The following is a 24,726-nucleotide window of genomic DNA, read 5'->3' as shown; positions in this document are numbered from 1 at the left end:
AGCCTCTCCCCCACTGGAATTGGTATCGCAATCAATATAGGGCAACTAGCAAAACTACTCATTAATAGCAAGGTTCTCCAGTTGTAGTCTAGTGGAGGAAAGACAGTTGAGTCCCGTGTGATTGTGAGAGGAATGTGAGCATTATAAGACTGTGTTGAGGAATGTCTGAGACAAGCCCTGATGGGGCCCCCTGGAGGGCTGGCTATATGCATTCCTCTGTCTACCTCCTTTTCCTCAGGCTTCCATCCATGCTCCTTTTTTCTTCGTACTCTGTATCTTCTCTTTGGCATGCTCTCACTCATTTCCAAGGCTTCACTTACCATGTGTACTGATTTCACCTGAAGATTCCTGAAACTTTCTCTGTTCCTGGACCAGCCTTTGACATTCTAGAAACTTCTATCCAGTTGCATAGTACACCTTCCCAAGCTTTTCCTCCTTCCTGCTTTCCTTTCTTAGTAATGGGGCCCATTTACTTCTGGGAAGCCAGGGATCATGAGGGACTCCCTCCTCTTTCTCATGCCCCACCTCTGTCAGCCACTGTGCCTTGTGCATGCCATTGCCTAAATACCACTTGAATCTGGTTCTCTCGAGTCGCCAGCTCCCCACCCCACCTCCACCCAGGCCATCCTCATTTTTCCCTAGGATCATGCAACAGCCTCATTATAGGCCATCTGCCCTGATTCTCACCCCTTCCAATTTGTTCTCTAAGCTTTAGACAGAGGGATTTTCCAAAGGGACAGATATGATTAGGTGCCTTACTATTTCCATCCTTTGCCAGTGCCTGACATCAGAGTGTAAACCCTATGGTCCTTCATGTTGTGGCCTCTCCCTAATTCTCTGGCAGCGCTGTCAGGTGCCTCTCGATGTCTGGTTCTATATCAGTGGTTGTTAAAGTGAGATGCTGGGTGAGCAACATCAGCATCCCCTAGAAACTTGTTAGGAATGCAGATTCTAGGGCCCACCTAACACCTACTGAACCAGAAGCTCTGGCTCAGCATCCTGTGTCACAAGATGGTTTGCTTCCAGGAGACTGTGATTGAACTCCAGTTTAAGAACTGCTATCAATATTAAGAACCACTAGTAGAGATCCTCAGTCATGTCAAATAGAAAACAAATCAGGACTTAGTAAGGGGAGACTTTATTCCAAAGGATTATTGCAATGTTGGGGGGCAAGGGGAGAAGGGCTATCGCAACGGGGAGAAGGTTCTGTCCATAAGATCTGCCAGCATCTCCAGGGTTAAGCAAAAAGGACCTTTATAGAGAAGAGTGAACAAAGCTAGGAAGAGCTGGGTATGGGGAAGTGGGATGAAAGGCAGGGACATGACAGGACGATAGAACTGGGGGTGTTTTACCTTGAAGATAATTATTCTCAGAACAGGAAATTTGGAGGGTCTGTGCCTGGCCTTGTCTAGGTAAACAAGGAGGTTATTTCGAGTTTTCTCTGAGTTTTATGGAGAAGGTGCTTCTTTGCAGTAGGCCATTCTGGAAGACAAAAGTGTGTGTTGGGGGGATTGCTTGCTGTTTTCCACGAGCTCATTCCAGCTGTGTCCACACTGAATGTTGCCCTTCACCCATGTTCTTCCTACCATCCAGAGCCCACCTGCCCGGTTCTCTGCACCTACTCTCTCCCTACCCTTCCACATTTATTGGGTCCTGGTGTCATCTTAACTGAATCTCCTCTCCTATGCTGGGCTCTACATATGCCATCTACATTCCAGGTCTCCAGTCCTAACTCAGTGCCTGTCACCTGGCTGGAGTCAATGTATAATAAACAAATGAAGGAAAGTAGAGAAGTTTCTGGGAAGATATGTTAATTTAAGAAGCTCTCTTAGTGTTTGATAATAATCCCTCAAGAACTCTTTTCCCCCCTTCTCTGCAGTTAGAAAGCAGTCAGAAGTGTCACATTCCCTCCTGAGAGCTCTGAAACCAATCCTAAAATGGCTGCCATTTTATTGACCTCACTGGAGCTCTCTTTTTCCAAGCTCAGCTACTTAGCTGTGGTTGTGTGTGTGTGTGTGTGTGTGTGTGTGTGTGTATTTTAACATTTCTATTGTGCTCTTCAGGGCAGGATAGAGGTGTTACAGCATTCTAATGTGTTACCAGGCTGCAGATAAGAATTTAACAGCCCGTGGGAGGGCCAATTAGAGTCAATTATAATGTAATTGAACTGCCTTGTATTCCTTGTCTGTATAGAACTTCTTTCTGCAAAAATTATGCTTCTCTTCACACTGTGTTGGGGCAAATCTCAGCTGCACAGATTCACAGGAAATGGTTCTGACCCTAGATCCTGGAGTAGAGTTTCATGGAGGCTGAAATGTTCTGGAAGATGAGGGACAGAGAAACTCAGCTCAGTTCTGTTATTTTGAAAAGGTAAGGAAAGAGCTGACTTTCCTAATTTTTCCCGTTTCTTTTTAAAGATAAGATTGCTGCTAAGTTCTTACATAGAATTAGGGCATAAATGAAATACTTCACAATCCGTGGGAAGTTAGGACATTCAACCAGTTGAAAGGAAGGACAAAGAGTGAGGGTTACGATCTCTACATTTTCTCCATTGTTGGGTGTTGGAAGTGGTGCCACTATGGGAGGATTGATGCTGTCCTACCCCACCAATATTCCCCTGGAGACTGGCCTTTGGACCATTGGAGAGGGGAGCCTCTGGTTATATGATTTCTCCTTTCTCACTGCACTCAGCCACCATCATATCTCAGCTTTGAGATGTAATGGATATGGATTCCCAAAGGCTCCAGTCCATGATTGGTTACGTAGTTTCCCTAGTGGCAGAGTCCTCCTATTGTCTCTCCCTCTTTCCCTACTCAACTCTTTCTGCTTCTTGCTCCTCTTTTCTGGTGTTATATATCCTAATAAAATAATGTAACATACACCTTCAGCCTCACCTTCAGCCTTCTGATATACCAGGGGTAACATTGATTACACTTGTGAAAACAGGGTAAACAAAGCAGGTTTTGATTGATTTGTATGTTTTCCCATTTTCTAGAAAACAGTTTAGTGGACTGAGAGCCCAGTCCATGGCAGAGGGCTTCCAAAGTGATAAAATTAAAGTTATGTGCTGGTCCCAGATATAATGCTATTTGTATACTCACCAGTTCCCTTGACTAGTAACAGGTCTGCTGCTTCCACGTCTCAAGAAGTAGCTTAAGTGAAAGACAGTCTCCCCTTTAAGGGCTTTGATTAATTAAAACTCACCTGATTAATTAAGGCCCATCCAGAAAACTTCTCTTTACTCAGAATCAACTATTGGCTTGCAACTTTAATGGCATCTGTAGAATCAGTTCAGCTTTGCAATATTCTGTTGGCTAGAAGAATGGTATGGATTCCACCCACACTCAAGGGGAGGAAATTATGCACAGACAGGGGTGCTAGAAGGTGGTGGTCATTAGGGATGATCCTAGGGTCTGTCCCTCACACTGAGGAAATCCAAGGCAGAGGCCTGAACACAACATCAAGATTAGGTCACAGTAAGACACTGGTAAAAATGATGTCCTAGTGGGTCAAAGACCTGGTGTTTTTTTCTGTTTCCTGGCTTACAAAAGATCTATGATTTTTGCATGAGCCCATCAGTAGAGAGAGAGAGAGACTCGGTAATGATGATTATTGATAAAAATTACTCAAAATTTAGATAAAAGGTGGGTGGCTTGCTTTTTCAGTGTCATACAGAGGTGCAGGCCCACCTAAGGATTAGGCAAACGCATGTTCTTTAACTCACAGTTTGCTACTGATTAGAGGTCCCAGAATCATTGAAGCTACATGCTATCATGCAGACTTTTTTTCAGTAAAAAAATGCAAATTACTTTCAATCAGTGGAATGGATCATCTCAAAGATTATGGCTTATCACCCTTTTGGACATTAACCATCTTTGTAGGTAGCCTATCCTAACCTGCCTATATTAACTTGGCTATGAAAACCTATCTTTCCAAATGTTCTTTGGACTGGTTTTAACACCTTACTATTTCTCTCAGTAATTAATGAGTCAAATAAATCTTTGACGTGTTCATCTTATATTTGCCTAAGCATTCTTGTGTCATTTTTTGAAAATCTAACAATGGGATGGAATTTTTCATCAAGCAGATAGGAGAATAGAGTTTGTTTAATTGTAACAAATAAAGAAAAGTGAATTTTTTAACCCAATATTGTGGGGTACAATTCACAGCCTTGGCAATCCTCTCAAATTACGAGAAGAAATTAATTTCCTTGCCACACTTTTTTTTGGGGGGGAAGGAGGAAATAAATCCACCCATAGCGACCTAACTTCTTTCTGTGCACTTATAAATGCCTGATCTGTGGTCTGCAGATTTGAGAGCATAGTACTTAACTACCAGATATGGTACTGATGGTAGCAGTGAGTCAAAGATCCATTGTGAGGGCAAAGCATACAGGTCAAAGCCCCCATCACAAATGCTCTGCTGAGAAGCATCTTGAATTGGCACTCGGATATGATGGAATTCCAACAAAATCCTCCAGTTGCTCAAGTGTGATTTAGTCTAGTTCTTGATATATACAGTGTAATCCAATTAAATAGAAATTTAATCTAGTAAATTTATCTATAAATATATATGCCCTTTATTATGTATAGTTGATATTTTAGCCATTATATATAAATGCATAGACACATGCAGGTATGTGTGTATGTGTGTACATACATACATATATATGCATATGTTATGATAATTTTGACTTCATGCTACTTGCATCTTCACATTTACTTTATTTTTTTAAATTTATTTTTATTTATTTTTATTTTTTTATTTTTCACATTTCCTTTAGAACATAATGCTTGGATGAGATATGACACCACTGTACCTGTTGCCAAGCCTGGTGTTAGATGGCTACTTCCCAAATCCTTGGTCTGTGTGGCATAAGATGTTTCACATGCAAGTTATGGAAAGAAGTGTTGTTTCAGGCTGAGCCCTGCATAGGCTTCTTAGTAGATACTGTGGTGCCCCACACAGGAGACTGTCTGCTTACCTCAGGGCTTAGCTATTATTAGAGGTGTTGATCAGTTTGAGCACAGAGCTGCCCCTAGGCTTCTTACCAAGAGAATAAGCTCAATCAACAGGACTGCTTTGCCCAGAAATGTGTGGAGATTTTGCCCCTTACCCTAAAGTGGGGACAGCCCAGAGCCAATAACTGACTGACATCAGGGCGCATAGCTGGTTCCCCATGCGTCAGTGGCAGATGGGTAACCCTGTGGTGGCATTTTCGCTCCAGACTCCTAGCAGGATCAGGCTGAGGCCAAATTCCAGCTGACATCACTTCTTTTCTCAACTCCAAACCTGACCCCATCCTGTATCCCATTCTGGTCTTCTGTGAGCACACCCCAAGAAAGTCACTTGCACAAGAATCCCCCTCTTGGGCTCTGCATTCAAGAAGCCCAACCTAAAACTTTCTGAGCCTCTTTTCCTACTATGAGTCATCACTGAATGTTGCCTCTGTACCAAAGACAGTGCAGCCTCTCAAATACACGCCCTAGGAGAGATGCCCAAAGAAAAAGGGAAACGATATATTCCACCTAACTGAATTTCTACCACTTTACGCCCTGAAACTATCTAATCAATAGAGGCTTGTGGAAAATAATTTTGTGACATCAATAAAATGGGGGAATTCCCTGGACTCCAAACCAGAGGACCTTATTTTTCAGCCAGGCTCTACATATAACTTGCTGTGTAGATGCAGCAAAGTCATTCAGGGGAGGTGCATTTTTATTACCAGTACAATCATCCAACTGCCCTGATCACTTTGCAGATTACCATAAGGGACCCATGGGTAACGAATGTGAAAACATTTTAGAAACTGTCAAATGGGTTTATTATTCCAGAGTCTCTTGTATGCAAGAGAAAATTGCAATTGATCTTAAGCAAAAAGGCAACTGTAAAAGCTCATCTCTCTAGGAAGTCCACAGTATGAGGCTGTAATTAGATTTAGGAGCTCAGTCATCACTGGAATTTTGTCTTTCCTCTAACTTCTTGGCAATTCTTACTTCTTTTTAGCTTTGTTCTAAGAAAGGCTCTCTGCATGTGGAAAAAAGTTGACTTCACTTAGCATATCTCCATTCTTACAGCCTATCCAGGTCTTAGGGCATCCTCAGAGCTTATGCTCCAAGGGAAAAGAGGACAGTTTTCTGTATAACTCTGGTAAAAAATCATGGGGAGAGCTAAAGAAGCAGGCTTGGGCACATGCCCATCCCTGAGCCAATTACTGGGACCAATGGAAAGAAATACACAATTTAGACAGAAATGGGCTTTATGACTTTTTTTTGAGGGTCATGGAGTTCAGCTCCACCAGAGCCATATAGAACAAATAGGAATGCTGTGGAATGTGAAAGTGATAATTTTCCCAAAAGACAGAGATCAGATTGACAACCATATATACACTACAGTATTATGTAAGTTAGAAGGTATAATAATCATCAAGCAGAATATATTAAACTTTTATTGATATCTTAAGACCATTGATAACTAATCAACCTTTCTGGTATATTACTGTCATACTTCATATGGTGAGTAAGGTTGTTAATATATACACCAAATTGCCTCAGACTCTTAAAATATTGTTGAATGATTATGTCTGTATTTGTATGTAGTTTTTATTCTCTTCTTGCCTGTTATTGAAGTTTTAATACACTTGCTTCAAGTGCCTCTTCCATACAATCTACTATAGGTCAACAATTCAGAAAAGCATGTTAAAATAGAACTTTGTGTAAAATAAGAGCATGTCAGTTTTGAGAGAGATTCTCTTCTCTAAGAAAAGTCCATGGATATTGTGACATTTTATTTCATTGCTTAGAAACATCTTGTTCTTAGCTGCTCTGAACTGAGACTTCTGGTCTTAGGGACCAAACTGCCCTTTCTACCTAAAAATATTGTGAACAATAAGGAATCTAGTTTGGGTATCTAGAGTTTAGGGGTTCTTTTCCACTAGTATGGGATCAGGTGAATTAGGGCAAGTGCTGAATTCAGAATGAGAAGACTGATTATCTTTCTGGTTCTTCCACTTACTGGTTAATCAGATTAGTTCAGCACTTTTATTAAAGCACTTTTTAAATACAAGGCACAGGGATAGACATTACAGATATAATCAGTTTCCTGTTGCTAGATAATCGTTCACCCCAAAACTTAGTAGGTAAAAGCTGCTGTATTTTATTTCCTTGTGATTCTGTAATCTGGGCTTGGCTTGGTGGTTCTTCTGCTGGTCTCACTTAGAGTCTCTGGTGGCTGTGGTTGTTTAGAGGTTACCCTGGGGTTGTAGGATCTGGAGAACTCCAATCACAAATCTGGTTCATGCTCTTCTTCAGGTCTTCTTTTCATATAGTCTGATCATACAGTAGCCTAGCTCAAGCTTTATTACCACATGACAACTAGTTCAAAGAATGACAGTACCATAAAGCAGGAGCATATCTGCTTGCATCATGCTTGCTCATGTCTTACTGGCTAGTCACATGGCCAAGTCCATACCCCATGCTAGTGAAGAATGCACAACAGCAAAAGCACCAGGAGGTGAGTTTCATTGAATGCTGCTGAATTAACAGTCTGTCAGTGGTGGTTCTAACTCAAAGTGGAATCACTAGAACTCCAAACAACCCTTCAGGGTGAAGTAGAGAAGCCTCACTTAACAAAAATTCCACGTCACTAATATTGGGCATTAACAGTTAAGATTTCTACTGAGAAAAGTGTTCCACTGTGAAGAGTATATGTATTTTAAAGTCACTGGACTATATAAGCTCTTGAAAGTTAAACATTTTATGATTTTATGACTCCAGGAGTTCTTGAGCCACTGAGTTGAGCTGTCCTTGGATGATAGCACATACTCTTATCTATTCTCCTGGCTACCTGCCAAGATGGATGCAATGATGTCTCCACGTCGCTTAGAGGTCTTCAGCAGACACACTGAAGACATCCCCTGAATTTCAATTCCTTTTCTGCATCACATCCTGCATAGGAAATACCTCCTCCATTCAGAATACTAATATCCATAATTATGAGCACTTATGAATTTAAAGGCAGGTGTTAACATTAAATAAATCAGTAGTGTGAACATATATTCATTTGAAATGTGCTATCCTGTGTATGTGACTGTGGTATTACTGTTTCCCTGTCAATAGCACATGCTGTCTATTTTATTTCTAAAATTTCAGGTATTTAGCATATAATAACTTCAGCAGGTATTAATTATTGAACACTTATCATGTTCTGGGCACCATGCAAACACATTTCATCTCATCCCGTTAATCTTTACAAAACCCTTACAAAATTGGCATTATTATTATTCCCATTGAATGAACAAAGGAGGATCCTGAGGCTGGTAGATGATCTAAATCCATGCAGCTGAGCTAGTGACATAGCTGGGATATGAACCCAGAACCTTTAGGCCACAAAACCAGTTTTGCAGTCCTCTCATACTTCACCCATTATTTTTGTGATCAAGAACCTAACCTAAGATGCAGGGGTTTAGTGCATAGAAAGCAACACACCTGTCTGGACAGACCTGAACTCTTTAGCTATCGCCTACTACTTGGGCTCTCAACCTTGGCTGCATATTGAAATAAACCAGGGAGCTTTAAACAAATGCTAACACCTGGGTCTCACCTTCTTTATTCCTGATAGACATTGGCTTTGGTGAAACCTGAGCACTGGGCTTCTTGAAAGCTTCCCAGCTAGTTTTTACTATGCAGCCAAGATGGAGAACCACTAATTTAGAGGGATCACCTATATGTCCATGCCTCTGGAAGCCACTTGCAGGACCCTGACTGTTCCATGGCCTTGCAGATAATACTCCTGTATGTAATGTTCTTACTTTTTTAGTTCTTAAAAACTCCTAATCATACTTCAAAACCCAAACCCAGTAAACAAAAGGAAGTAACCAAGGGAAAGAAAAATCATGCAAACATTCAGACCAGCATTATATAAATGTCTGGGCTCGTGATTATTAACTGCCTCTTAGGGTTTCCTGGTACACTCTCCTCCATATCCTGACAGCTTACATCTGAAGAAGTCTCAATTTTTAATTCTTAGCCTCTACTGTCTGCCCCAGTCCTTCTGGGGCCTATTTTATTTTATTTTATTTTATTTTATTTTATTTTATTTTACTTTAATTTATTTTATTTTATTATTTATTTTTAAAGGTTTTATTTATTTATTCATGAGAGACACACACACACAGAGAGGCAGAGACACAGGCATAGGGAGAAGCAGGCTCCATGCAGGGAGCCTGACATGGGACTCGATCCCGGGTCTCCAGGATCATACCCTGGGCTGAAGGCAGCGCCAAACTGCTGGGCCATCGGGGCTGCCCAGGCCTCTCAATTTTAGAAGAGATGTTCCAATCTTACCAGTTCTTGGGTATCCACTTGCAGGTGATTGGGGAAGAAGGAATGATACTGCTGTTTCAGCCTCACCCTCTTTGATGATGGTCTAATCAGAGAGGAATTCAGTGAGAATGTGCCATGGGCTGCAGTGCTGGTAGCAGCAGTGAGATTCATGTGAGATTCAGTGAGATTCACCTTCCTGGGAGGGTGCAGTTTGTTGAGTTATTAGGATAAGGGCAGGGTACTTTCATCCTATATTCTAAAAACTATTTGGATTTTAGGGGACATGAAGAAAACCAAGAAAAAGCTGACAAATGGAAAACCACTGCAGGGAAAAATAATGTACATATATCAAGCATCAGACTCCAAAGAACTTAAACTCTCCCAAGTTCTACCTTATATATTAAAACCTATTATGACTTTTTTTAAGAATGAAAATAATTAATTAGCACTTAATGGTTATACTTGTTTCATCTCACCAAGTAAATTGCAAGCTTCTTGGGACTATATTTCCCACTGTATAACGATGTTGGCATCATCCTCATCTTCCTCATAATTAACAGTTATATAGAACTTACCATTTGCTGGACATCTTCAAACAGTTAAACATGCATGATTATTTATATATTGTATGCTTTATAATAAGCCTATGAGGACAGTTATTGTAACTATCCCCATTTTACAGATCTGTAAACCAAGACATGGAAACACTAGTTGATTTCATTTACTGACGGGTACTCCACTAAGTTGGGGAGTGGAATCCCAAGGAATCTAGCTCTGAGGTCTAGGCTCTTAACCTGCACACTTGGCTATTTTCTGACATAGTTGAAAAAAGCAAAGACATTATAGCTGTTATCAGCATGTGATTTATGATTTCTTTGTATCTATTGCACTCAAGAATCATATGGCAGAGAAAGATCATTGCTAAGATTTCAAAAGACCATCTAGAGAAAGTATCTTCCTTAAACATACATATGTAACATGTAAATCTATAGATGAAGGTGAAGTATCAACGGTGTACGCTAAAATGTTGACAGAGGTCATTTGGGGTGGTGGGACTAGGGATGACTGTTGTTTCCTTATTTGTGCTGTTTTGAATTTTTAAAAATATTTGTGACATTTAATATTATAAATTTCTTTTTCTTTTTTTAGTGGGGAGGGGTAGAGGGAGATGGAGAGAGAGAATCTTAAGCAGGCTCCACACTCAGCAGAGAGTCCGATGCAGGACTTGATCTCACAACCCTGAGATCATGACCTGAACCAAAATTAAGAATTGGATACTTAACCTATGGAGCCACCTAGATGTCCCAATATTACATATTCTATATTATGTGTTGCTATTTATATAATATAATGACTGTTTTATATAGTATACACAGTATGCATTGCTTTTGTTATGAGAGAGTACAGAGGTAGCTTACAAGAGTTCAGCCTAGTATGAACTTCCCTGTAAACCCCTTACAATGTCCTAATCCTAGAGAAGTCAGAAACCAAGCTTAGAGAGTTATGGAAAGAGGAGCTGGACAGGAAAATAAACTTCTGAATATCTCCCCTCCATTCTGGTAGGCCTAAGCAAAGACCTTTGACAGATACAAGAACCAGACATATTAATTCTTATATAAAGTATGGGAATTTTGATGATGTAACTGTGACCAGGTAAGTCATAGGGCCTGCTAGTTTGTTTATCCAGTGGCAAGGGAACAACTACTACAGAATAGGTGGGGGTGGGGGCAGGCAGGTGGAAACTATGGGACAAATTTAAGATATTTGGCATTTGCTTTAGGTTTAATAACACATGTTTTTTTTGTTGTTGTTGTTTGTTTGTTTGTTTAAAGCCTGCTAAAAGGGTTTTGGCTTCTTTTCAACAATTTCTGGATATGGGACTGATATATTTTTTTAAGATTTTATTTATTTATTCATGAGAGACAGAGAGAGAGACTGAGAGCCAGAGACACAGGCAGAGGGAGAAGCAGGCTCCTCACAGGGACTCAATCCCAGGACTTTGGGATCATGCCCTGAGCCGAAGGCAGGTGCTCAACTGCTGAGCCACCCAGGTGTCCCCGGGACTGATATTTGATCAGATTTTGGCATTATGCTGAGATAGGCCTTGATGAAACTTAGATTTACTTAGTTAATATGTGTAAAAACATGATAGGGAGGTGGAAAAACTGCTCAGCTTTGTTGCCACCAAGAAAGACTCTTGATATAGAGGGTAAGATTTGAATGTGGCCTTGAAAGATGAACGCACAGGTAGTATATCAGACTAGTTCGATGCAAGAACTTAAAAACGTTAGAAAAGCCTAGACTGAAATGCAATGTTTACTACTTATTAGCTGAGGGACCCAGGATAATCTTTTCCAATCTAAGTTGAAAAATGGGGATTTTTTTTTTTTTTAAGAGGGAGAGAGAGTGAGAGGGGAGGGGCAGAGGGAGAAGAAGAGAGAAAATCTTAAGCAGGTTCCATGCCCAGTGCAGAAGTGGGGCTCGATCTCACGGTCCTGAGGTCATGACCTGAGTCGAAATTAAAGGTTAGCCACTTAACCAACTGAGCCACCCAGGCTCCCTGGAATTATCATTTTTTTAAAATCACAATTCTATTGTACATGATTAAAACAGCAATTGGGTTACATATAATGACATAACATATATTATTATTGATTATGGTTTAAAATAATACCACAAGCATCTGTCTCAGAGTTTAGGAGTGTTAAGAGGTAATAACTCAAACTAATGTGCCAGGCATAGGGCCTGACTATTAGAATGTTCAGGAGGTGGCAGGAGCTGCTACCACCACCAGAAATTGGCCAGACCATAAAGCAGGGAGTGAGCAAGTAGAAGGACCAGCAGGTGGGGGATGTGCTGATACCGCACCAATCCTGCCACAGAGAATGAGACAGCCTCTTTGAGATGGTCTGGTAAGTGGAAATGGAAACCAATGAATAGAAATGGGAATGTCAGAACTGAGAGCAGAATTTTGGCATCTCCCTCTAAGTCCGCACAGACTCCTCCTTGGTTTCATTTGCATCCCTCCATCTCTGGAATGATGCCCCTGACAGCACATTATCCAGCTTTCCAGAGCAGGTCAGAGCCAGCACAGGGAAATGGAATGGCCCTGCTAGCAAGTAATGATGGTCCCCACACAGCCTTTTACGTGGGAATTAATCTTTTATTAAGAGAGAAAATTAAACCCCGATGCTTCAGGGGCTCTTTGCTCCTGGTTACAAGAGCCCCGGGAAGCACTAGCTCTTCTCCAGGGCCTCAACCAAGGGCAGTTTTCTTCTAACAATTCCTTTGGAAGCTGAGACTCTCTGAGGGCCAGTACTATTTTTTGTTTGTTTGTTTTTGTTTTTCTGGTATATGAATGAAGAATTTGAGCACAAAATATACTGTTGGCTGCTTCGTAAATCCCCTCTTTCTATGCAGACTGCTGGGAGAAACTCAAAGTTTAGGTGATGCTGTAAAACAGACAAGCAAGCTTGAAAAGGAATTTGGGAGCTGAGGTATGTATGTTTGTGCTCCTTTGAGAAATTGGAGCTGTGTGTGTAACTTGGGAGAGAAAGTGCACTTAGGCTTCGGTGGAGATGCTGGGGAAGGAGACGTTTTGATTTATGTGTCCAATATATGTGAGTTGAGGGCCTGCTGTGTGCAAAGTGCTATCTGGGGCCTGGATTCTGTCCTGGAAGCCCTCATAATCTTATGGTGGTGAGAAATCTCTCATATAAGAACCATGAACAGAGCCAGGATGTTTCTTGAGCTGGTCAAAGTGCTGAGTGAGAGGCAAGGACAGGCAGAAGGTGATGTCCAGGGTGTGATGATGGGGCAGGCTGGACACACACAGGTCTGTCCGAAAAGCTGGATGCAGACATAGCATGGAGAGAAACATGAGGAGGATAATTGAGGACGAAGGAGTAGCCCGTTGGCAAGACATAGTCCAGTGGGTTTTGTGGCTGCTGAGTACCGTTCTCTAAGGGGTGGAGAACTAACTCATAAATGGGAGCAAGGCTTCTGGAACTCCTGAGGAAAAAACTTGGTGGAATTAAAAGTTAATTCTAATGCCTTTTTGGAAATAGAACTCTGTGCACATGTAAAGTCAGGACTAGGTAGTGGTTGAGAGTGCTAGGTGGGGAGATTAATAGAGGCTCAAAGCCCAATACTGCCATTTCTTAGCTGGCTGATCCTGGGCATGTTTTTTCAATACTCTGTACTAAAAGACTAATAAATACCTTTCTTGCAGGAGGAGAGAATTCAGTGAGATAGTCCCTGTAAATACATTGTACATTACCTGGACACATGCAATAGTTCTGATACTGTATTATTATTACCTGGCTAGCTCCTCTGGCATCCTTAAGGTAAAGTATCAAAATCATAAACATGTAGCTAATTTATAGCATTAACAATTTTGCTCCTTCCTTAATTTGCAGTCCTGGTTTCCAGTTCATAAACCATACGTGTGAATTTTTGGAGAGATTTAGTAGCTGGAAAAGGAGAGAATTGGGAAGAAAAGAGTCCTGCGGGCCAAATAGACTGATCTTGTTGGGTTCTGAGGCCAAAAACTGTACACAAATGAAGAGGTTTAGAGGGAATGGATTTTTAGCACAACAGAAGGTAAAACTTCTCACTATCAAGGCTATTTTTTAGAAAGGAAGAAAAGGAGGTAGAGATAGAAGGGGGGGAAGGATAAAGAGGGATGATAGAAAGAAGGAGGGAGAAGAAGATGGTGAAGGGAGGAAAGAAGGGAAGTGGAAGAGGAAAGAGAAAGGAGGGAATGAGGAAAGGGAGTGGGGTAGGAGGTGGGGAGGGAAGGAAGGAGGGAGGGACAGAGGAAGGAAGGAGGAAATGGAGGAAAAGGCAAAGAAGGGAGGGAGTGAGGAAGGGAAGAAGAGGGGGAGGAGGGAAGGGAGGGAAGGAGGAAGGGAAAGAGGAAGTAAGGAAGAAAAAAAGGAAGGAGATAAGACAATCATGGCTTTGCAGGACAGTGAGAGTGGGACAAGTGACCCCATCTACCATTCCTCCCAGAAGTATCCAAGCCTAGAATAAACACCCACCAGATATTCCCGCATAGATGGGCACTTGACTGAGTGGCCTTTAAAGTTTTCTCCCAAGTCCATCTTTTTATGAAACTTTGGATTCGAATAATGTGGCTGCTAGAGAATTCAAATATGTAAAATGGACCTTTTGTTGTTTTTTGTTTCCTTGCAGCTATTCCTTCAAATCCCAGAGGGCAAAACTAAAATGTTTTCTGAAGTTTTTATATGCATAATATTTAAGGATTCACAGTTCCATGTCCAAGGTTGACAGATATACTGTTTCTTTCTCTCAAATTCTTCGAAACACATGACATTTCTGATCTGATCCCTCTGGAGTCCAGCCCTCACTGAACAGTCACAAATAGTTTCTTTATCAAAAATAGCAACCAAATGAAATTTTTCACTTATTACTGCAATATTAGGCATAAACACTCATTTTCTTAGTGAAATTAAAAAAAAATGCCCCTTGTCCTTGGGAATCTAGACCTGTCCAGCATGTGTGAACAATGTTATGCCTCTTTCTACACAGTTTGATTTTTCCCCATTTAAAGGAGCAACTTTATTTATTTATTTATTTATTTATTTATTTATTTATTTATTTATTTTTTTAAAGGAGCAACTTTAATTCCAACTTAGGTTTTAGGTCTTGCATGTCCTATTAATTTGACTATGGAAATTTATTATTATTACATTTGCAACACTTGTTACATTACTGCCTTTAATTGCACTTGCATTTGCCTACTTATTCCAGAATTCAAGGACAACAGGTATTCTTGATCCTCTGAGATAGGTTTATTCAGAGAAGCACAGCTTAGATCTCTGTCTGGACTGGGCGGTTGAGCACCTGGCATGTTCTGCTATTGACCATGCAGATTTGGGAATGCTTATAAGCACTGGCATTTATTGTTATTTTATAGATATGGGATGGTATCTTATTTCTTCCTGGATTCTATGGCTAAGGTGTGTGTAAGCCACCACCTCCCTGGCTTTGTAGTAGCACTATGTTATGAATAGAAAGGCTTTCTGCATTGGCATGGTCTATTCTATTATCAATCAGCACATTTTCTCACAAGTATGTTTTCCTTTTCCTTAAAAATATATAGTCAGAAATAATAAATGTTGTATAACTTTATTTAGGGATATTTGTTCACATAGAAAGAAAGCCAAGGCATGCCACAAAGGAGCTTTCTGCACAAAAGGAAGGAGTGCCCGAGTTTGCTCTGAGTTATGAAAATTGATGAGGTGAAGAATTTCCACTAGATTTTTATTTAAGAGAAATACAAGGTGGCTAATTTCAAACAAATAAAAAAGAATGTGTTGCTTTATGAACCTTGCAAATGGGCAAATGACCTTTAATATGTGGAATGACTTTGCTATGCTAGTTGAAAGGCAGGATCAAAAGCACTGCTGGACCTTTCTGGAAGAACATGTTGGATGAAAGGCAGGATTTTGAGGAGGATGAACGGCAGGATTTAGCCAGGTACCAGTTTCATAAAACAAGGGTTGGGGTTTCACCAGAACAGAATGTGGATTGGAGAAGGCTTCAGACATCCCTAGGTTGGGTCTCCTTATTTTTAGAGAAAAAGAAATGAAGTCCCAGAGATGATAAAGTTTGTAAAGCTCATCGGCAGAGCATGAAAGAACCTTGGTCTCCTGACTTTGGCTTAGTGGCCCTCCTGCTCACTAGATAGAGGAGAAATTCTCTCAGATATGCTCAGGACCCCACAGATTCAACTTGAGTCTAGAGCAGCCTTCCTGAATGTGAGGGCTGATATTTGCTGGGGAGGAAATGCTGCTTCCTCTTGAGTTAACTCAGGCTGGAGGACCACCCTGGATGCATTCTGGAGAGCTCGCTCTCTGACCCTGATGCTGCAAGGGCTGGGTATACAATTGGTATCAAATGCATGGTTGTTGGATGGCTGCATGCTTGCTGTTCTTGTTACATGCTTCTGTCATAATGATCATAAGAAATCAGTAATTTTATTGCCTACTATGCCCATATTAATCTTCATAACACCTCATTTTCTTCAGGGTCAAGTTCAAACTCCCTTCCTTCTACTTGGCATAATATCATATACCTTAGCCTTTCATGTATCTCGGTTGGAGCAATATTTCAAGCCCAATATTCAAATCTTACTTCTAGTATGAAAGCTTTGGTTAGTCTAAACTTAGCTCTTTTTTTGTCTGAAGTCTCATTCTATAGAGCCTGTGGTCATGGTAGTCAGGATGTGCTGTGGAGTTCACAACTCCGGAAGCAATCCTCATGAGACAAGGAATAGGAATTGGTGGCACAATTCTGGGTGCATTCCGCAAAAAGTCACCAGTGAAATTGAACCTCATTTGCCCAAAGTGGTCATACAAGGGCTTTCTACTACAAGCAGCTCATAATCTATCTTGGAGTGAACCTTTTCTTCTTCCCTCCCTCACTTCCTAACCCTCTTTTGTGCTTCCTGGAGTTACTTTCCAGATATACTACCTGCACCCAAGTCCTTGTTTCACAGTTTGCATTTAAAGGAACCCAAAATAAGATACCACATATTGAAATACTTCAAAAACATGCAGTGTCCAGGTTAGAACTATGCACATCATATGTGCTAAAATTATACAGATTAAATAAATATGGATGAATGGAAAATATGCCCTATATCAAGATCTATTTTCTGTCTCCTATGAGGCTGTCAGATCATACTGAGCTTTGTATTCATGCTTAATAATAATACAGAAGCTTCAGAGTCACTGGTCATTCCCAGTATGATTCCTTTGTAGCCCTTTGGTGCCCTTCCTAGATCTCCTTGATAAAGGAGCTACTATGTTGGCTTTCACAGGGGCCACTGCTCTAGAGAATTGCCCTTGGTTAAGGAGATCATGTCTCTCCTCCAGAGGCAGTCAATGACGGGCTGATGTGGGGGTAACACAGGCTAGTTTCCTTGCCTTAGATGGGGCTCTGTGGTGAAATTCGCCCTCCAGAGTTCCTTGTGGGATCAGGCTGGAGCTAGATACCATGTCAGCTCATACCACATTGTTCATCTGCTTTCCCTGCCCATCTTCTTCCTTTAGTCCCCTTCACCAGAGAACTCTGCCTCAATACATCCCATGCATCTGAATTCCCATTTCTGTTTCTGCTTTCCATTGATCTTCCTTATCCTCCAGGGCTTTTCCTCCCAAGACCCCTGGACAACCTGATACTGAATTTCTCATGTAATGTGACAATTCATATATTCAATAAATTTTGGAAATTTCAGCTCTGCCACAAGGTATGACTGCCCATTATCATTGTTTTTAACCTCTCTCTATTAAATGTTTAAGAATGGTGTTTGGCAACTCTTTCAAGAAGTAACCTTCTTTGGTATAGACCTGTTCAGTACATGGAATGACTTGACCGTGGAATTTCTCTAGGACTCAGTAAATTCACTTTCTTGGGGAAAAAAGCATGACTTTTCTCTGTTTCTTGCCATAGAAATTTTACTTCAACATTATATAGAATGATATTTAATATAGCTCAGCTTATAACTTATAAGAGGCCACTTTGAGGTTAAAATATTTTAGCTGCCCTGTTGCTTTTGCAATTGAAAGGAGCGGAGTAGCTAGAAAGATCAAAACCAACCTTTTAAATTCCCCAAGGCCTTGTTTAATGGAGTGTATACAATCAAATTTCAACAATCCATGGCTAGATTATCTATGGCAGTACTTCTCAGACTTTAATGTGCACATGAATCACCAGGAGATCTTGTTTAAATGTATATTCTGGTTCAGTAGGTCTAGTGTGATGCCTTCAATTCTATGTATGTGAAAATCTTTCATAGGATGGTGATACTAATTGTCCACAGACTGCACTTTAAGCAACAATGTCTTACATATTTTTTTTGCTCCTGTAGTGCTCCACCGCCCCCCACAACACCACCTAGTAACCATATAGATAATATAATCTAGAGATAAGATTGAAAGTCTGACATCGAAGCCCTACGTGACTATGTGCCTAAGCAAAATTGTCCCCCTGGCCTCTGGTGATAAGCTCTGACTCTAAAGACATATAATGATGTTGTACATGATCAGAAATGAGAAATGTTGATTTTGGTAAATTTTGTTTTAGGTGGGTTCAGGTTGAGGCTAGATTTCTCCTGAATACACATTCTTATCTAGCTTTCAGAAAGGGATGCCATCTTTAATGCTAACACAAGGAAAATAAACACAATCAATACTGGTATCATAAGCAGTCAAGCAGTCTGGTTAATAAAAAATACTGATTGCACCCTACCTAGCTTGCTCTTTGGGGCTACCACTCCACAGTGGAAATTCTACTCTTAGCTCCTATAATAGTTCCCCGAATTCCAGGCTTTATCTTAAACATGAAATACCGAAGTCAAAGCTTATTTTACTATATTTCCTGAATATATATTTCCTGAATATAGTCTAGGCCTGAAGCAGTTTATTTCTCCTAAATAGCTAGTCCATATTTCCAAGGCATAGCTGACATTCTGAGAAATATGCATCCTCAGAAAACATCCTCCTGTTTGTGTTTAAATAATATAGACCATTTTTATACCTTTACAAAATTCTCAGAAAAATGAATATGCAGAGTGTTCATAAAATTAGAACATCGCACACATAACATTGTTTCCTCATGGGAGGTATTGAACAATAAAACTAGATGAAATTTTAAGACTTTCTAATTTCCCCAAAGACCAATATTTTATATTTTCTATATTTTTACTCTAAAATATTGAAGATTGTTGATGTCAGCAAGAATGGAAGGATCTTTAAAATTCTCTCTTCCATAAAATCTACAAAAATATTGGTAATAAGTAGTTAGAATCAACATGTTCATAACTTTAGAAATTAACAGAAGGCTTGCAGTTATATGGGAAGTGTTTTTCCAATAATAATGGTTGGATCACAGTAAAATAGTGAGCCTTATTTTTGGGTATTTTAACTTTCCCTGTTGCCATCTTCCCACCCTTAAGCTCTGTGGTAACTCGTTGCCTGGAAAACTTACAGCTCATGTTCATAGTTAAATACAGCAGCCTTGCAGCAACTAGAAGAGAAACAGGGTTGAAACTCCTATAAACTTAATTCCTATAGATTATCATTATATGATCTGTCTAGTGGTTCCCTGGAAGATGCCACTTGCAAGACAGTCTTTATTTGCCTTGACTTAGACCTCATATAATGCAAAAAAAAAAAACAAAAAAAAAAAACAAACAAAAAACAAAACAAAACAAAAACCAAAAACCAAAACCAAAAAAGCAAAAAAAAACCTTTTTTGCCTGGCAATGTTTGTCAAAAACAATTAGAGGTAAAGTGCCTACTTTGGTGTCTGTCTGACGCAGTAGATAACAGCTGGAGAAAACCATGGGCTAACTGAAAAGCTGGGAAAAGAGATATCCACAGGGGTTTTGAAAAGCTCATACACATGATCACAAGGATTTAAAAGTTTAGGTATATGTGTGGTGATATGTGTATGTTCAGGAGAGTCCAGAGAAAGCCTTTAGTTCTTACCTGTGGCCTACCTTGAGCCTCACTGTAAGCATAAAGTGAAGCATAAGGTAGAATTGTCAAATCCCTGTTTGAATACTGAGGGTATTCCCCAGTAGACACACTGAGCCCCTTAACAAAGTCTGGTAGACTTACTGGTTTTATTTTTTATTTTATTTTAATTAATTAATTAATTTAAGATTTTATTTATTTATTCATGACAGACACACACAGAGAGAGGCAGAGACACAGGCAGAGGGAGAAGGAGGCTCCATGCAGGGAACCCAACGTGGGCCTTGAACCCGGGTCTCCAGGATCACACCCCTGGCTTAAGGCGCCGTTAAACCACTGGGCCACCAGGGCTGCCCAACTTACTGGTTTTAAACGTTTAAGGAAATCTGTCCAATCATTAACTGACCATGATGCTAACTAGGCAGAGACTTCAGTGGTCACAAATGAAAAAGAATAGAGACTTAACAGAGTTAATTCAGGGAAGCCATTAGACTAACAAACCATTACTGCAACCATCAACCACCACTATGGCAACTACAACCACACACACATTGACACAAAACAAAACCTGGTAGTAATAGCAAAACACAGGAAGAGATGAAAGTCTAATTTTCAGAGTTGCCATATTATTTTAAATGTTCAATTTCAAATAAATTATGAGACCTACAAGAAAAAAACCTGGGAAAGTATGATGCATAAGTAGGAAAAAGAGCTGTCAGTAGAGACTGAGGAAGTTCATGTGTTGGACTTGCTAGACAAAGACTTGAAATCAGTTATTTTAATTATAGTCAAAGAACATATACTCTTTTGGAGTCCATAAGGATGATGTCTCACCTAGTAGAGAATATCAATAAAGAGGCAGAAATTGGGATCCCTGGGTGGCGCAGCGGTTTGGCGCCTGCCTTTGGCCCAGGGCGCGATCCTGGAGACCCGGGATCGAATCCCACGTCGGGCTCCCTGTGCATGGAGCCTGCTTCTCCCTCTGCCTGAGTCTCTGCCTCTCTCTCTCTCTCTGTGACTATCATAAATAAATAAAAGTTTTAAAAAAAAAGAAACATTTAAGAGGCAGAAATTAACTAAGAGGAACAAGTAGAAATTCTAGAACTGAAAAATATAATGACTGAAATTTAAAATTTTTTTTAAAGATTTATTTATTGGGATGTCTGGGTGGATCAGTGGTTGAGCATCTGCCTTTGGCTCAGAGCATGATCGCAGGGTCCTGGGATTGAGTCCCATGTTGGGCTCCCTGCAGGGAGCCTACTTCTCCCTCTGCTTGTGTCTCTGCTTCTCTCTCTGTGTCTCCCATGAAAAAATAAATAAAATCTTTTAAAAAAGTAAAAAAAAAAAATAAAAGATTTATTTATTTACTTATTTATTCATAAGAATATTGTATATATAATGTAATATAATTATGTATATATAATGTATTTTGGTTTACAGCTCTTTTTTCTCCTATCTGATTCAAAGGATACCTGCTTCCATCAACAACCATAAGTCTGTGTTGATGAACACATGGTACCTAAAGGTGTAGTTTATATGATAGTCATGACACAGAAGATCAAGTGGAGAACCAAGCAATACAAGAGCAAAGTTTTGGCATACTATTGAAATTAAATTTGTGTGAAAGCAACTAGATTGTTATAAATTGTTAATTATAATCCCCAGGGCAACCACTCAGAAAATAATACCCAAAAATATAGTAAAGGAAAGGAAAATGGAATTAAAATGATAAAGTAGAAAATATCAATTTAACACAAGGTAGCATTAATGGGTGAATAGAACAAAAAGATATATGACACATAGAAAACAAAAAGCAAAATGCAGCAAATATAAACCTTACCCTGTAATTACAACAAACAAAAATGGATAAACACTCAAATTAAGAAGCATAATGTCCTGAAAAAAGAAAACATGATCCAACTATATGCTGTCTAAAAGAGATACACTTTAGATTCAAAGGCACAAATAGATTGGAAATAAAATGATATAAAAAGACATACCATGCAAAGAGTAAGCATCTTTTACATGTAAAAGATATGTGTATTGGCTATAATATTGGACAAAACAGACTAGGGACAAATAAGGATATTTTATAATGATAAGATCTATACATCTAAAAGATATAAAAATTCTAAAAAAAGTAAAAGATATAAAAATTCTAAGCATATATGCACAGAAAAACAAAGTCCTAAAATATGTGAAGCAAAAAAAGTGATAGAATTGAGGACAGTACACAATTCAGCAGTAATAATTGGAAACATCAATACTCCACTTTCAATAATGGATAAAACAAGTAAACAGAAGATCAGCAAAGACACAGAAGACTTGAACAACACTATGCACTAATTAGACCTAACATAGATATGTGGAACACTCCACCCAACAAGAGTTTAACACACATTTTCTCAAGTGCATATGGTACATTCTTGAGGATACACATGTGTTCTAGGCAATAGAACAAATCTCAATAAAAATAAAAGGACTGAAATCACATGTAGGTTGTTACCTGACAACAATTAAAGGTTGTTACCTTTAATAAAATTAAAGATCAAAAACAAAAGGAATTTGGAAAATTCACAATTATATGTAAATTAAAGAATACATTTTTAAATAACCAATGGGACATAGAGTAAATCTCCAGGAAAATGAGAAATACCTTGAAATGAATGAGAACAGAACCACAACATACCAAAATTTACATGATGCACTGAAAGCGAACTTAAAGGAAATTTATATCTATAAACACCTTTGTTTAAAAAAAACAAAAATCTCAAATTGACCTAATCTTCAATCTTAGAAAACTAGAAAAAGAAGAGCAAAACTCAAAATGAGCAGAAGAAAAGAAATAATAAACATTAGAGAGAACACTAATGAAACAGAGAACAGAAAAACAGAGAAAATCAAAGAAATCAAGTTTATCTTTGAAAAGTTCAATACAATTGACATACCTTTAGATAGATTGGCCATGAGAAAAAAATAGAAGACTCAAATTACTAAAATCATAAATGAAAGCGATGACATTATTACTAACTTTAGAAAAATAAAGACCCTGAGAAAACACCATGAAAATTATATGCCAATAAAATAATCTAGAGGAAATTGACAACTTTCTAGAAGGACCTAAGTTAGGAATCTGACTCAAGAATAAATAACAAAATCTGAATAGACCTATAATAAGTAGAGGTGCAGTTAGTAATAAAAAAAACTACTCACAAAGAGAAAAACAGTATCAAATAGCTTCACTGGTGAATCAACCAGATGTTTAAAAGAGAATTAGCAAAAATAATATAAAAACTCCTGCAAAATATAGAAAAGGAGATAACACTTACTTCCCAATGCTCGAAAAGACATTATATAAAAAAAACACAGCTATAGACCAATACCCCTTATGAATACAGATTCAAAAATCCCCCCCAAAATACTAGCAAACTGAATGCAACAGCATATAAAAAGAATTATACACCACGACTAAACAAAATTTATTCCAGCAATGCAAGATACCGTCATTATGTAAAAATCAATTAGTATAATGCACCACATTAATAGAATACAGGATACAAACCACATGGTCATATTAATAAGACAGAAAAATAATTTGACACAATCCAACAGACTTTCATGATAATATTCAACATAAAATATAAGATATTATGATAAAGGGTATCTATAAAATCCCCACAGATAACATTATAATTAATGATAAAAGTCTGAAACTTTCTTTCCCCCCTAACATCAGGAACACGACAAGGGCATGTGCTTTTGTCATTTCTACTTAACATAATACTGAAGTTTCTAGCTTGTCCAATTAGGCAAGAAAAAGAAATACAAGGCATATAGAATGTGTAGGATTAAGTAAAACTACATTCATAGATGACATAATCTTTTTATAGAAAATACTGAGATCTACAAAAATCCATTAGTGCTAATAAGCAATTTAGCAAAATTCCAGGATACAAGATCAATATTCAAAGATCAATTGTATTTGTATACACCCACAATGAATGACCTGGAAATTAAATTATGAAAACAATTCCATATATAATAGCACAATTAAGAAAGAAATACTTAGGAATAAGCTTAACCAAAGAAACTCATACACTGAAAACTTAAAAACATCATTGAAGGAAATTAAAGAATACTTACATAAATGGAAAGATGTTTCAAGGTCACAGATAGGAAGATTTCAATGTCAAGACGGTAATATATCCTAAAATCATATGGCAATTCAAGGGACAAAGAATGCTCAAAACTCTCCTGAAAAAAGAATGAAGTTGGAGGACTCGAACTTTCCAATTAAAAATTTAATACAAAATACAATACTTAAGATGTGAGTTGTGGCATAAAGATAGACATAGAGATAAATGGAATAGAACTAAGAGTCTACAAATAAACCCATATATTTATGGTCAACTGATTTTTGTTAAAGGTGCCAAAGCAATTAAAAAACTGATGTTTTCAAAAAATGGTGCTCATATGACTGGACCTTTACACCATATGCCAAACTTAAGTCAAAATGTGTCAAAGACCTTAAATAAGAACTAAGATTTTTAAAACCCTTAAAGGACAATATAAGTGCAAATCTTCATGACCTTGGATTAGGCAATAGTTTCTTAAATATGACACTTTAAAACCACAAGCAACCAAAGAAAAGGTGGGTGAATTAGACTACATTAAAACAAGCAAGCAAGCAAACAAGAAACCTGTGCTTGATAGAATATGATCAATAAAGTGACAAGATATCCCACAGGATGGGAGAAAGTATTAAGAAATAATCTATTAAGGGTCTGGTGTCTGGAATATATCAAGAACAATAGTAAGAAGCCCAGTATGGGCAAAAGATTTCTTCTCCAAAGAAGATATATAGATGGTCTCTAAGCATATGAAAGATTTTCAAC

General features: G+C 38.8%; 1 long non-coding RNA gene across 2 annotated transcripts in view; it reads left to right on the top strand.

Moving 5' to 3' along the window:
• The window catches only part of LOC112673581 (uncharacterized), an 80,829-nt gene that overhangs the window by 43,838 nt on the left and 12,265 nt on the right, over positions 1 to 24,726 (top strand). The window contains exons 3-4 of one of the 2 annotated variants that reach the window (XR_004809147.2): positions 12,744 to 12,820; positions 13,555 to 13,669. The exons of the other annotated variant lie outside the window; for it this stretch is intronic. This is a non-coding gene — a long non-coding RNA (uncharacterized LOC112673581). The remainder of the gene's footprint in view (positions 1 to 12,743; positions 12,821 to 13,554; positions 13,670 to 24,726) is intronic. 2 annotated transcript variants of the gene reach the window in all.

Source organism: Canis lupus, chromosome 24 (genome assembly GCF_003254725.2).
Source record: "Canis lupus dingo isolate Sandy chromosome 24, ASM325472v2, whole genome shotgun sequence".
NCBI classification, from domain to species: domain Eukaryota; kingdom Metazoa; phylum Chordata; class Mammalia; order Carnivora; family Canidae; genus Canis; species Canis lupus.
This window is presented reverse-complemented; position numbering and strand designations above follow the sequence as displayed.